Source organism: Salmo salar, chromosome 16 (genome assembly GCF_965601325.2).
Source record: "Salmo salar chromosome 16, fSalSal1, whole genome shotgun sequence".
NCBI classification, from domain to species: Eukaryota; Metazoa; Chordata; class Actinopteri; order Salmoniformes; family Salmonidae; genus Salmo; species Salmo salar.
The window spans coordinates 75692136-75706791 of record NC_138306.1 but is presented as its reverse complement, the minus strand read 5'-3'; the positions used below and the strand labels follow the sequence as shown (position 1 = coordinate 75706791).

At 44.4% G+C, this 14656-nt stretch overlaps 1 protein-coding gene across 13 annotated transcripts in view; it reads right to left on the bottom strand.

The window, feature by feature from the left end:
* LOC106574620 (inositol polyphosphate-4-phosphatase type I A-like) overlaps positions 1–14656 on the bottom strand; it is a 49587-nt gene that overhangs the window by 20092 nt on the left and 14839 nt on the right. The window lies entirely within an intron of this gene.

The window sequence follows — 14656 nt, the reverse complement described above, 5'->3', positions numbered from 1 at the left end:
TAAACCATGGCAGCATACAGTGCCTTCAGAAAGTATTCAGAACCCTTGACTTTTTCCACATTGTTAAGCAACAGCCTTATTCTAAAATGTATACAATATTTTAGTCCCCTCATCAATCTACACACAATACCCCATAATGACAAAAGTGAAAAGGTTTTGATTTTTCTAAAATATATATATTTGGAAAAGCACACACCTGTCTATATAAAGGTCCCACAGTTGACCGTGCATGTCAGAGTAAAAACCAAGCAGAGGTTGAAGGAATTGTCCGTACAGCTCCGAGACAGGATTGTGTCGAGGCACAGATCTGGGGAAGGGTACCAAAACATTTCTGTAACATTGAAGGTCCCAAAGAACCCAGTGGCCTCCATCATTCTTAAATTGAAGAAGTTTGGAACCACCAAGACTCTTCCTAGAGCTGGCCACCGGGCCAAACTGAGCAATCGGGGGAGACGGGCCTTGGTCAGGGAGGTGACCAAGAACCCTACTTGTCACTCTTACAGAGCTCCACAGTTCCTCTGTGGAGATGGGAGAACCTTCCAGAAGGACAACCACCTCTGTAGCACTCCTCCAAATCAAGCCTTTATGGTAGAGTGGCCAGACGGAAGTCAATCCTCAGTAAAAGGAACATGACAGCCCACTTGGAGTATGTCAAAAGGCACCTAAAGGACTCTCAGACCATGAGAAACAAGATTCTCTGGTCTGATGAAACCAAGATTGAACTCTTTGGCCTGAATGTCAAGCATCACGTCTGGAAGAAACCTGGCACCATCCCTACGGTGAAGCATGGTGGTGGCAGCATCATGCTGTGGGGATGTTCTTCAGCGGCAGGGACTGGGAGACTAGTCAGGATCGAGGGAAAGATGAACGGCGCAAAGTACTGAGCTATCCTTGATGAAAAGCGTGCTGGAGCAGGTTAGGACCTCAGACTGGGGCGAAGGTTCACCTTCCAACAGGACAACGACCCTAAGCACACAGTCAAGACAACACAGGAGTGGCTTCGAGACAAGTCTCTGAATGTCCTTGAGTGGCCCAGCCAGAGCCCGGACTAGAACCTGATCGAACATCTCTGGAAAGACCTGAGAATAGCTGTGCAGCGAATGCACTGTATAAGCTGGCATCAACTGAAGAAGGGTCTGGATAGGCATAAATGGAGCAACAAGTGCCCTTCACACAAAATAACAATGAGTGGTAACATGTTTTTCTCAATATTCAACTGACACTTTCATATCAGTGATGCGTATTCCAAATATAGAGCGCATTTCTGCTCTCACTCTTCATCACAAAACCATCCAATGTCCCTCCCACTCCTCTCCCCACACCTCCCCCTCAGGGGACATAGTTCATCCAGGGAAGGCCCTCAGCCATTGGCCAGTTAGCCCAGGAACCAGGCCTCTCCTCAAACAGGAACAATTAGCCCATTTACACTGAGGCTACAGGCTGTGGGTAATAGACCAGCCCTGGTCTACTTAACAGCTTCAATAGAGATCCACACTCTATTTCTGTCACTGCTAACAGCTGGAGTATAGTAGCTAGCAACAGCCCACAGCACCAGGGCTAGAACACCTCAGAGAGACTAGGTCAGGCAAGGAGGAAAAACTCAGAGCTGCTTGCTTTCACATATGTCTATTGACAATACCCAGCTTAGTCAAGATGATCAACACTGCCTGGATGTACCGTATAAACAAAACCACTTATCAAGGTTCCGTTGAACGCTTTGTTTGTGATACCACAGGTCCACTGCTGGGTTAAATGACAAGTGTTGGGCTGATATGTAGGGCATCCTTTATGCAGAGAGCCTTTCAAGCGTTCATGTGGACTATCCCAGAGATTCAGCTGTGGCGAGATAATACAAACAGTAGGATGTTTTTCTAGGGATTCTGATGGAACCACTCCTTCATCTGCCCCCAATGGTCTCCATGGTAACAGTGCACTCTTCAAAGTATCACTGTGGGCCTTGCTCAATGAAACACACTAACCAGGTTTCCTGAAGAAAAAGGTTTCCTTATTTATGGCAGAAGGGTTAGTCATCAGCTTGACTGGATGATGAGTAGGAGCAGAAGGACGAGGACATCCTGCTAGCTTAATGATGTCTGCTCTGATCAAGTAGGTAAACTTCCCCTGTAGGCCAGTGTTTCTCCTAGGTTACATCAAGGACATCCTGCTAGCTTAATGATGTCTGCTCTGATCAAGTAGGTAAACTTCCCCTGCAGGCCAGTGTTTCTCCTAGGTTGTATCAAAAGAAAGGAAGGGAACTAAATACCCGGACTGCATAGAACAAAATATTTGAGGCTGTTCAGGCAGGGGTGTGCAACAGAGCTAGGGAAGGGGGGTGGGCGTCCCGCCTAAGCATTCATAAGGGAAACCCTGTTGGAGAGACACACATCCTCAGAGTGCCGTCAGTTAGGCATCATTCCACAGAGGCTGGGCTGGGGGCTTTCCTGGCAGGAGTACAAGGTGCTGGAGGCCTGTCTTGTCTAATCAGGCATAAATGCTGGATGAGAGCCCATCGATAGCAAGCGGATGCTGCTGGTGGTGAAAAGCTCAGCAGATACAGGTCTGGTTAGCACACTCATCACAGATCCTCTTCTGCCCTGCCCTGCCCTGGTCAAATAAAATGCACTAGATAGGCAATAGGGTGCACGTCAGGGAATGAATCCAAATGTCTTGTATGTGCTCTCTGTACAATGGATCAACATTGATTGAATTCATTGTCAGGTTCTTTGGCTACTATCTACAACTGTTCTGTAATTGCCTGGGAATATGGGCCACATTGGTAAGAGCCAAATGGTAGCAGACAGTGGTAGGCCTGATCACCGACAACAATGGCGTCAGGATCGTGGACTACAGTAAAGGGAGGGCCAAGCACACCCCCATCCACATCGACAGGGCTGTAAGGGAGCGGGTTGAGAGTCAAGTTGCTCTGTGTCCACATCACTAAGGAAGTAACATGGTCCTCACACACTACACAGTCAAGAAGGCACGACAACACCTCTTCCCCCTCAGGAGGCTGAAAAGATTTGTCATGGGCACTCAGATCCTCAAAAAGTTCTACAGCTGCACCATTGAGAGCATCTTGACTGGCTGCATCACCGCCTGGTATGGCAACTGCTTGGCATCTGACCGTAAGGCGCTACAGAGGGTAGTGCGTACGGCCCAGTACATCACTGGGGCCAAACTTCCTGCCATCCAGGACCTCTATACCAGGCTGTGTAAGAGGAAGGCCCTAAAAATTGTCAAAGACTCCAGCCACCCAAGTCATAGACTCTTCTCTCTGCTACCACACGACAAGCTGTGATGCACCGTCTGGAACCAACAGGACCCTAAACAGCTTCTACCCCCAAGCCAGAAGACTACTAAAGAGTTAACCAAATAGCTACCTGGACTATCTGCATTGACCCCCTTGCACAAAATATTTTGACGCATCACATACGCTTCTGCTACCGTTTATTATTTATCCTGTTGCCTAGTCACTTTACCCCTACCTATATGTACATATCTACCTCAATTACATCGTACCCCTGCACATGGACTCTGTACTGGTACCCCGTGTATATAGCCATGTTATTGTTACTCATTGTGCATTCCTTGTTTTACACATTTGTTCTATATTTTTCTCTCTGCATTGTTGGGAAGGGCCCGTAAATAAGCATTTCACTGCTAGTCTACACCTGTTGTTTATGAAGTGTGTGACAAATTACATTTGATTTGATTTATAGCGCAAGAGTGAGGAGACCCTGATGATTAGTAACTCATATGAACTGGGACACATGGGCTTCTGGAGCTTCTGATGAATTCTCAGCGTCTTTGTTTTACCTTGGGCACCTGGTACTGTAAGTTAACCAGATATGAGTAAACAGAGACATTGACACTTGTGACATTGTCCTCACCAGAGAAGCTAAGGACTTACACTGCGATGCGTATGTTTCTACCTGATTTAACTTTAAAAAAAGGTGGGAAATGACACCAACGGCGACAGCTAGTCTTACTGGCGTCCGATCTGACTGGCAGGGTTTAGTGGATTTCACTTCTGCTGTTATGTTAAGTCGAATGCTGCACACAACTGGAAAGCTCTCTATGAAGGAACCCGGTGAGTGAGTGAGCGCATTTGTGACATTGAGGACCCTGTGAGTCATCCAGGGTACTGCCTGAAATCAGATTTCTCCTTTCTCTCCCTGTTTACTCCCCCTCCTTCCCTCCTTCCCAGCAGACTACACTCCTGCTAATTCCACCGTTAATGAGTCTAATTCAGCCGTGTGACGCAGTGACTCCATCAGAATTACCAGCCAAGCGACAAGATCATTCTTTAATTTGTCTTGAATCAAAAAACCTCAGCTTGCCTTGGTTGTGAAAGCAACTCAAGGTTCCGTGTTTCTTCCCACTCTGTGCTGGTTTCAGGACCCTCCCTCCGGAGCTCCTCTGAGTGGGATTGACCCTATCACACGGAGAGGTCTTGTCCAACCACACCTGGAAATGAGGATGTGTTTGTATCAAGAGTTTCTCTGCTCTCAGTCTCAGACAGTCTCCAAGCCTGAGAAGGGCAGTGTGGAGGAGAGCTCAGTACTGTTGCCCTTAAAAGGCAAAAAACTGTTTCTGTGTTGACTGACTGCCAAGGTTCTGACTGTCCAGGCCAGGCATCACGCACACACACAAACGACGACGAGCTAAAAGCCTACCGTCTCAGAGTTTCCTCAGATCTTGACTTCCCATCTCTGCCTTATCAAACACACCTATACAGAAGACAGGATAACGGCTCTCCCTCCATGTCACTAGTTTCCATCTTACTGTCATCCTCCTGCACTCCCAGCCCACATTAGTTATTTTTACGGCCCCAGCCTTGTCTAAACAGACTTCAACTCTGCACCACACCACTATCTGTGTCATAATGACTATGGAGAAGGTAAACAATGCTGGAGAGCAAACAGAGTACATTAATTAAAAAATAAAATCTCTTTTGACACTAACGGTGCTAATTTTATCTGTCTAAATGAGGTGCTGTGAGTAAGCCCTGTATCAAGGTCAAATAGCACTGGACTCATAGAATTTAATAGTCAGTCTCCAAAATAATATCTCCAAAATCTTAGACTTCCCTGCCATTTTCATTTCCTGAATAAATATCCAGATGAATTTGTAGGTGCAAAAAGTCTTACATATTCTTCACCTTCATTTGTATGATGTAGAGTAGTTAGAGCTGCCCTCCAGACTAGACTGGCTACCTAGTTCCTATAGTAGTTAGTGTTGCCCTCCAGACTAGAGGTCGACCGATTAATCGGCATGGCCGATTTTCAAGTTCTCATAACAAATCAGTAATCAGCATTTTTGGAAGCCGATTATGGCTGATTACATTGCACTCCACGAGGAGACTGCGTGGCAGGCTGACTACCTGTTACGCGAGTGCAGCAAGGACCCAAGGTAATTTGCTAGCTAGCATTAAACTTATCTTATAAAAAACTATCAATCTTAACAAACACTAGTTAACTACACATGGTTGATGATATTACTAGGTTAACTAGCTTGTCCTGCGTTGAATATAATTGATGCAGGTGCCTGTTAATTTGTCATCGAATCACTGCATACTTCGCCAAATTGGTGATGATTTAACAAGCGCATTCGTGAAAAAAGCACTGTCGTTGCACCAATGTGTACCTAACCATAATCATCAATGCCTTTCTTAAAATCAATACACAAGTATATATTTTTAAACCTGCATAATTAGTTAATATTGCCTGCTAACATGAATTTCTTTTAACTAGGGAAATTGTGTCACTTCTCTTGCGTTCTGTGCAAGCAGAGTCAGGGTATATGCAGTAGTTTGGGCCATCTGGCCCATTGCGAACTGTGTGAAGACCCTTTCTTCCTAACAAACACCGTAATTAATTTGCCAGAATTTTACATAATTATGACATAACATTGAAGGTTGTGCAATGTAACAGCAATATTATGACTAAAGGATGCCACCCGTTAGATAAAATACGGAACGGTTCCATATTTCACTGAAATTGAAATGATAGGTCATTAATATGGTCAAATCCGGAAACTAAGGCTCGTATTTCTGTGTGTTTATTATACACTGCTCAAAAAAATAAAGGGAACACTAAAATAACACATCCTAGATCTGAATGAATGAAATAATCTTATTAAATACTTTTATCTTTACATAGTTGAATGTGCTGACAACAAAATCACACAAAAATAAATCAATGGAAATCCAATTTATCAACCCATGGAGGTCTGGATTTGGAGTCACACTCAAAATTAAAGTGGAAAACCACACTACAGGCTGATCCAACTTTGATGTAATGTCCTTAAAACAACTCAAAATGAGGCTCAGTAGTGTGTGTGGCCTCCACGTGCCTGTATGACCTCCCTACAACGCCTGGGCATGCTCCTGATGAGGTGGCGGATGGTCTCCTGAGGGATCTCCTCCCAGACCTGGATTAACCTGTTGGGTCTAGGGGGCAGCATTTGCACGTCTGGATAAAAAAAATGTACCCGATTTAATCTGGTTACTAATCCTACCCAGTAACTAGAATATGCATATACTTATTATATATGGATAGAAAACACTCTAAAGTTTCCAAAACTGTTTGAATGGTGTCTGTGAGTATAACAGAACTCATTTGGCAGGCAAAACCCTGAGACATTTTCTGACAGGAAGTGGATACCTGATGTGTTGTATTGACTTTAAACCTATCCCATTGAAAAACACAGGGGTTTAGGAATATTTTGGCACTTCCTATTGCTTCCACTAGATGTCACCAGCCTTTACAAAGTGTTTTGAGTCTTCTGGAGGGAGATCTGACCGAACAAGAGCCATGGAACGGTGATGTCCCATTAGACACCTGGCGCGCTACTTCATGTTGGGTACCCTCGTTCCAATTCGTTATAAAAGGCTATGCATTCGTCCACCTTGAATATTATTCATGTTCTGGTTAAAAAAGGCCCTAATGATTTATGCTATACAACGTTTGACATGTTTGAACGAACGGAAATATATTTTTTCCCCTCGTTCATGACGAGAAGTCCGGCTGGCTTACATCATGTGCTAACGAGACGGAGATTTTTGGACATAAATGATGAGCTTTTTTGAACAAAACTACATTCGTTATGGACCTGTGATACCTGGAAGTGACATCTGATGAAGAGAATCAAAGGTAATGGATTATTTACATAGTATTTTCGATTTTAGATCTCCCCAACATGACGTCTAGTCTGTATCGCAACGCGTATTTTTCTGGGCACAGTGCTCAGATTATTGCAAAGTGTGATTTCCCAGTAAGGTTATTTTTAAATCTGGCAAGTTGATTGCGTTCAAAAGATGTAAATCTATAATTCTTTAAATGACAATATAATATTTTACCAATGTTTTCTAATTTTAATTATTTAATTTGTGACGCTGACTTGACTGCCGGTTATTGGAGGGAAACGATTTCCTCAACATCAATGCCATAGTAAAACGCTGTTTTTGTATATAAATATGAACTTGATAGAACTAAAAATGCATGCATTGTCTAACATAATGTCCTAGGAGTGTCATCTGATGGAGATTGTAAAAGGTTAGTGTATCATTTTAGCTGGTTTTATGGTTTTGGTGACCCTGTCTTTGACTTGACAAAACATTACACACAACTCTTGTAAATGTACTGTCCTAACATACTCTAAATTTATGCTTTCGCCGTAAAACCTTTTTGAAATCGTAAAACGTGGTTAGATTAAGGAGATGTTTATCTTTCAAATGGTGTAACATAGTTGTATTTTTGAAAAATTTGAATTTTGACATTTATTTGGATTCAAATTTGCCGCTCTTGAAATGCACCTGCTGTTGATGGAGTGCACCACAGGTGGCACGCTAGCGTCCCACCTAGCCCCAAGAGGTTAAAGCATCCGCCAACTCCTAGACAGTCTGTGGTGCAACGTGGAGTTGGTGGATGGAGCGAGACATGATGTCCCAGATGTGCTCAATTGTTTTCAGGTCTGGGGAACGGGCGGGCCAGTCCATAGCATCAATGCCTTCTTCTTGCAGGAACTGCTGACACACTCCAGCCACATGAGGTCTAGCATTGTCTTGCATTAGGAGGAACCCAGGGCCAACCGCACCAGCATATGGTCTCACAAGGGGTCTGAGGATCTCATCTCGGTACCTAATGGCAGTCAGGCTACCTCTGGCGAGCACATGGAGGGCTGTGCGGCCCCCCAAAGAAATGCCACCCCACACCATGACTCACCCACCGCCAAACCGGTCATGCTGGAGGATGTTGCAGGCAGCAGAACGTTCTCCACGGCGTCTCCAGACTGTCACGTCTGTCACATGTGCTCAGTGTGAACCTGCTTTCATCTGTGAAGAGCACAGGGCACCAGTGGCAAATTTGCCAATCTTGGTGTTCTCTGGCAAATGCCAAACGTCCTGCACGGTGTTGGGCTGTAAGCACAACCCCCACCTGTGGACGTCGGGCCCTCATACCACCCTCATGGAGTCTGTTTCTGACCGTTTGAGTAGACACATGCACATTTGTGGCCTGCTGGAGGTCATTTTGCAGGGCTCTGGCAGTGCTCCTCCTTGTACAAAGGCGGAGGTAGCGGTCCTGCTGCTGTGTTGTTGCCCTCTTACGGCCTCCTCCACGTCTCCTGATGTACTGGCCTGTCTCCTGGTAGCGCCTCCATGCTCTGGACACTACGCTGACAGACACAGCAAACCTTCTTGCCACAGCTCGCATTGATGTGCCATCCTGGATGAGCTGCACTACCTGAGCCACTTGTGTGGGTTGTAGACTCCGTCTCATGCTGCCACTAGAGTGAAAGCAACGCCAGCATTCAAAAGTGACCAAAACATCAGCCAGGAAGCATAGGAACTGAGAAGTGGTCTGTGGTTAACACCTGCAGAACCACTCCTTTATTGGGGGCGTCTTGCTAATTGCCTATAATTTCCACCTGTTGTCTATTCCATTTGCACAACAGCATGTGAAATTTATTGTCAATCAGTGTTGCTTCCTAAGTGGACAGTTTGATTTCACAGAAGTGTGATTGACTTGGAGTTACATTGTGTTGTTTAAGTGTTCCCTTTATTTTTTTGAGCAGTATATTATAATTAAGTCTATGATTTGATAGAGCAGTCTGACTGAGCGGTGGTAGGCAGCAGCAGGTTTGTAAGCATTCATTCAAACAGCACTTTCCTGCATTTTCCAGCAGCTCTTCGCTCTGCTTCAAGCATTGCGCTGTTTATGACTTCAAGTCTATCAACTCCCGAGATTAGGCTAGCAAATACTATAGTTCCTATAAGAACATCCAATAGTCAAAAGGTACATGAAAAACAAATGGTATTGAGAGAAATAGTCCTATAAGTCCTATAATAACTACAACCTAAAACTTCTTACCTGGGAATTTTGACACTCATGTTAAAAGGAACCACCAGTTTTCATATATTCTCATGTTCTGAGTGTCATGACGTTGGCCTGTGGGTAAGGTTTATGACCCCCCATAAATACCTTTCTCCCTTCCCCTCTCTCTCTGACCCTACTGAAGGACTGTTGAATAGCCTTTGTTAAATATAGAGAGTATGGGAACATAAACAAGTTGGGGGAAAGGAACCATATTTCGGTAATAGAACCAGTTGGAAATATGCGTTGGAACTTAATGAGTATGGATGTCAGTTTGGTTGTCATCTAAGACATTATGACTGATGACAGGACGACAAACTGTATCTGGGAAAGTCTACACATTATAGTTATCAGAGTCACATGGAATTGTTGTGCAATTTAAATGTTTGATATTGAAACTGTTTGTTAGGAGTTTAAATGTCATTTTAGCATCCAAATGAGAGAATTGGGTTTTCATATGGAAAGAGCCCAGATCAATCAGTGGCCAGCCCCTGTGAAGAGACAGGGGTTATAAACAATGAAACACACCCTTCTCCCCTCGTCACTATATAAGTCAGTGACGAAAACGTAACCAGGCTGTTCCGGGTACGTGAGGTCTGCAGCCTCTGTGTTAAAAGGACACACATGTCAAGTACAGAACTAAGCCAACCTCGGCGTGAGCTTTGGTTGCAAATGGTATGAACTTTGAACCCTTATTCACTACAGAAGTGATACTTCCTAGCCGTTGAGTTAGCAGCGGCCACTGTAGACGTGGGCTAGGAAAGGACGGACGACGGATCCAATCTAACACACAACGAAGATACTACAACGTATCCATTTTACCACCAGTGACATTCTTCCGAGGACAGGAAGATCTCTGTTGGCCAACACGGCCAGCATCTACGACCAACCTACCGAAGCGCAGCTCAGAGTAAATATTTATTGCATTTTCCTATTCCAAATGGGCGGTAATTTAGAATGCATACGATATTGTATTTACGATAGCAGAGCCGTTTGTGTTCCTCAGTCTTCCCGCTCTTTCATTCAAGCCCAACCCCCTTTCTTTGTATAACAAGCCGCCATGCCGGTTTAGCCCACTAGGGCACATTCTCCTATCATTTCCTTGTAACCATATTTGTTTTTGCATTTCTGTGAATTATTTAGTTTAGTAAATAAATGATTTTAAGACAATTGATGTATGGATGACTCATAGTGAAGACTGGGTTCATGCAGATAACCAACAATTTACGACGTTTGGAATGAGATTGACATGAGGTAAATAACACATCATTAATGAGGAGACAAATCGATCAGACATAATATCTGAAAGTTATTAGGAAAATTATAACTTTGTAATCTGAATATTTTCCTTGGTGCCCCGACCTTCTAGTTAATTACAGTTACACGATTAATCAGTTTAATCGCGTAATAATAATTAGAGAGTTATTTGATAAACATGTCTTCAGTTTAATGATGCCAAAGACAAGACATGAGCAAGGAACTTAAACGTTTTTTACAAGCTTTTTTACATGGGACTTATTGCACTTTTACTTTCTTCTCCAACACTGTTTTTGCATTATTTAAACCAAATTGAACATGTTTCATTATTTATTTGAGACTAAATAGATTTTATGTATTAAGTTTAAATAAGTGTTCATTCAGTAGTTGTAATGGTCATTATTACAAATATATATATATTCTAAAATAAAAACTAAAATCAAAAGAATTCGGGTGATTAATCGGTACGGCCTTTTTTTGGGTCCTCCAATAATCGGTATCGGAGTTGAAAAATCATAATCGGTCGAACTCTACTCCAGACTAGACTGGCTGCCTAGTTCCTACAGTAGTGAGAGCAGCCCTCCAGACTAGCTGCCTAGTTCCTACAGTAGTGAGAGCAGCCCTCCAGACTGGCTGCCTAGTTCCTACAGTAGTGAGAGCAGCCCTCCAGACTAGCTGCCTAGTTCCTACAGTAGTGAGAGCAGCCCTCCAGACTAGCTGCCTAGTTCCTACAGTAGTGAGAGCAGCCCTCCAGACTGGCTGCCTAGTTCCTACAGTAGTGAGAGCAGCCCTCCAGACTGGCTGCCTAGTTCCTACAGTAGTGAGAGCAGCCCTCCAGACTGGCTGCCTAGTTCCTACAGTAGTGAGAGCAGCCCTCCAGACTAGCTGCCTAGTTCCTACAGTAGTGAGAGCAGCCCTCCAGACTAGCTGCCTAGTTCCTACAGTAGTGAGAGCAGCCCTCCAGACTAGCTGCCTAGTTCCTACAGTAGTGAGAGCAGCCCTCCAGACTAGCTGCCTAGTTCCTACAGTAGGCGCTGTCTGCCTTACTTACAAATCAAGGCTTTGTTCATGTCAGGGAGAGGGAGGGACTGACGTGAGGGGACTGTTCAACAGCTCAGGGTGTACCTGCCCCCCCCCCCCCCTTTCCATCTCTCTCACTCTCCAGTCTGCCGGCCTTCTCTCAGGGTCATGTTAGGATGCCACATCCTAACAGCATCCTCATATACACCATAACAAAGTGCCAGAGATGTGTGCAGGTGTACTTACTGTCAGTGGTGAAGGCAGAGAGTGGCAGGTAGCCTTGTGGTTAAGAGCGTTGGGCCAGTAACTGAAAGGTTGCTGGTTCGAGTCCCTGAGCTGGAAAAGTGGAAACATTTTCTGTTCTGCCCTCGAGCAAGGCAGTTAAAACAACAACCGCTCCCCGGGCAACTCGATTGAGGCAGCCCCCCCCCGGCAACTCTCTGAGTCAGAGGTTGGATTAAATGTGGAATTAACATTTGGGTTGAATGCATTCAGTTGTGCAACTGACTAGGTATCACCTTTCCTATCCCAGAGGGAGGGGAAGCCAGCTGATCCTGTCAGAGAGGAGCAACAGACTGGATCTGACCAGAGGAGGAGACATGTCAGAAAAACTAAAAGGAAGGATATTTCAGTATTTGCTCCACTTCCCCTAGCTGTATATAGCGGAGTATACAGCAGCGTAGCTATGATCTGTATCTGTGCATTGAGTTTGACAGTGACCGAGGCTACAGGACTGCCAAGTCACAGTCAGAGGTAGTGAGGCGTGTAACAACACATGATGCTAACCAGAAGGAGACATTTTCACAATTTAACCTTCACATCTGATATTCTGTCTGCCATGGCCTGGCTCCACACACCACTCTTCAAAGTGATAACTTGCTTTTTGAAGGTATGTGTGTGTGTGTTAGTTTGAAGCTCTGAGGCAGTGCAGTGTGTGCTTCCTTCCATTTCAGTAGCAGTCCTGCATATACTCAATCCAGATGTCCCTGCATCATCAGTCAGAGACACTGATCAATGGACTGGAGCCACCGGACCACCCTCTCCATACACACAGAGACCCTGATCAATGGACTGGAGCCACCGGACCACCCTCTCCATACACACACACACACACAGAGACCCTGATCAATGGACTGGAGCCACCGGAACACCCTCTCCACACACACACAATAGGAGTGCGTGTGTTTTTTTTGTCACGGTGTGTGTTTGGGCTGTCCCCAGAAGAAGAACCTTGGTCGGCAGAAAGTCATCTGTTCTTTCAACCAATTGAATAACATCTTCATATCTCAAAATCATTGTCATGTGCCTAATCAAAATTCTATCCGAATCTAAATGAAAAGCCTATAAAGTTACTTCTATTGCCAACTACGTAAAAATAGCCTACATTAAGCCAACAAATAAAAACATTGCAGCCTGCAGGTAGAAAACATCCTGATAAAAATAAATATCCTATAAAGCACATTGGCTACAACGTCTGCAACAAACTTGAAACATTGTATCAACTATTAACTTGGGTCTAGCCCGAAGCTTGCGCTGCTAGCAACATTGTATGTAATATTCTGGGCCGTTAGAGTGTCCCTAACCAGCGAGTAGCGGGACAAACACAGCTGTAGGCTACTTGCGCAAGGGATAAGAAGCAGGATTTGGGCCAAAGCTCACCGAAGCCGACTACCGGCACCTCAAATGGTCTACTGCTTGAGTTCCTGTTCCTCTTATAGAATATTTGCTCAACAGTACTGTGGAGCTCCTGCACCTAAATATGAACAGTACCAGAACCCAAAATGAGTTACTGAACGTATTTCAGTCCAAGTCATGCACTGATACGAAGTAATCAGGAGGTCTATTTCATGATGTTTCCGCCGGATCAGAGCAAGACATTTTTCCCTTTCACGCTGAGCGGTTACCGAAAGGGAGAGAGCTGGAAAAGATTTTTCAATTACATTGAGGAACGATTGTAATTCTCAATGGATGTAAAAACAGACTTTGTTGGCTTTCTGTTGGAGGTGAAGAAAACATTACTTTGAAAAGCTCCACAGTTCATTAGTGGTGGTGCGTTAAGCCAATCAGATCCGCAAATGGACACATTTATATGCCTACATTTGGGCGCAGGCCAGGTAGCCTATAGGCCTACTTCTATGCGTATGTGTCCTTACTCAACATTGACAGGAGCACTCCAAACAACAGACAATGACTAAATTGACAAAACTCTTAAATGGAATGAAATAAACCAAAACTTGTTTCTCACAAGTGTAGCATAAATTGTGCACTCCGCAAACAATGTGTCCACTCCGACAATGATAACGGGAAGACTGGAATAATATTGAATGCATTAACATAAATTATCATAAACAAAGTAACATTGTAGAAAATATAGGAATTAACGGTAAATGTCCTACTGGTGATATATCAATGGGGAATTGATATACACTAACAAAACGCAAACAATTCACACAATGAAGTTATGACACAATGAATGTGCACAAATTGGCGGGAGAGAGCACATTCTGGAGAGAGATGTGCATTGTGCATCTGGGCGCATGGTCAATCCCACGTCTGCATTGGCCATGCAGCATTTACTGTGATACTGCCTCAGCAGAAGTCAGGCCATTCATACTTCTTGCGCTTCGCGGAGCAGTGCAGAGCTGTTGTCAAGGAAGTGAGTTTGTGTTTTCTACAGGATGTACTGCCCCCACCTACCATCAACCAATCATGTCAATGCGGAGCTATACAGAGCCCTCCGCATTGTTAAAACATTTGGGAGGTGCATGGCGATGCGGAGCTCGATTAGGCCTGCTCCACTAAAACAATCTCGGTCGACCAACAGCCTAACGACCAACTAATTGGGGTCAGCCTTAGTGTGTGTATATATGCATGTGTCAGTTAAAACATGTAGGGGGATGGGAGATGCTCATTTTCACCTGAAAGGGTTACAGCTGCTCTGAACTTCTAAAGAAAGGATTCATGTTCTAATCTGAATAATCTGTTCCTTCTTCCGTGTCTCGCTC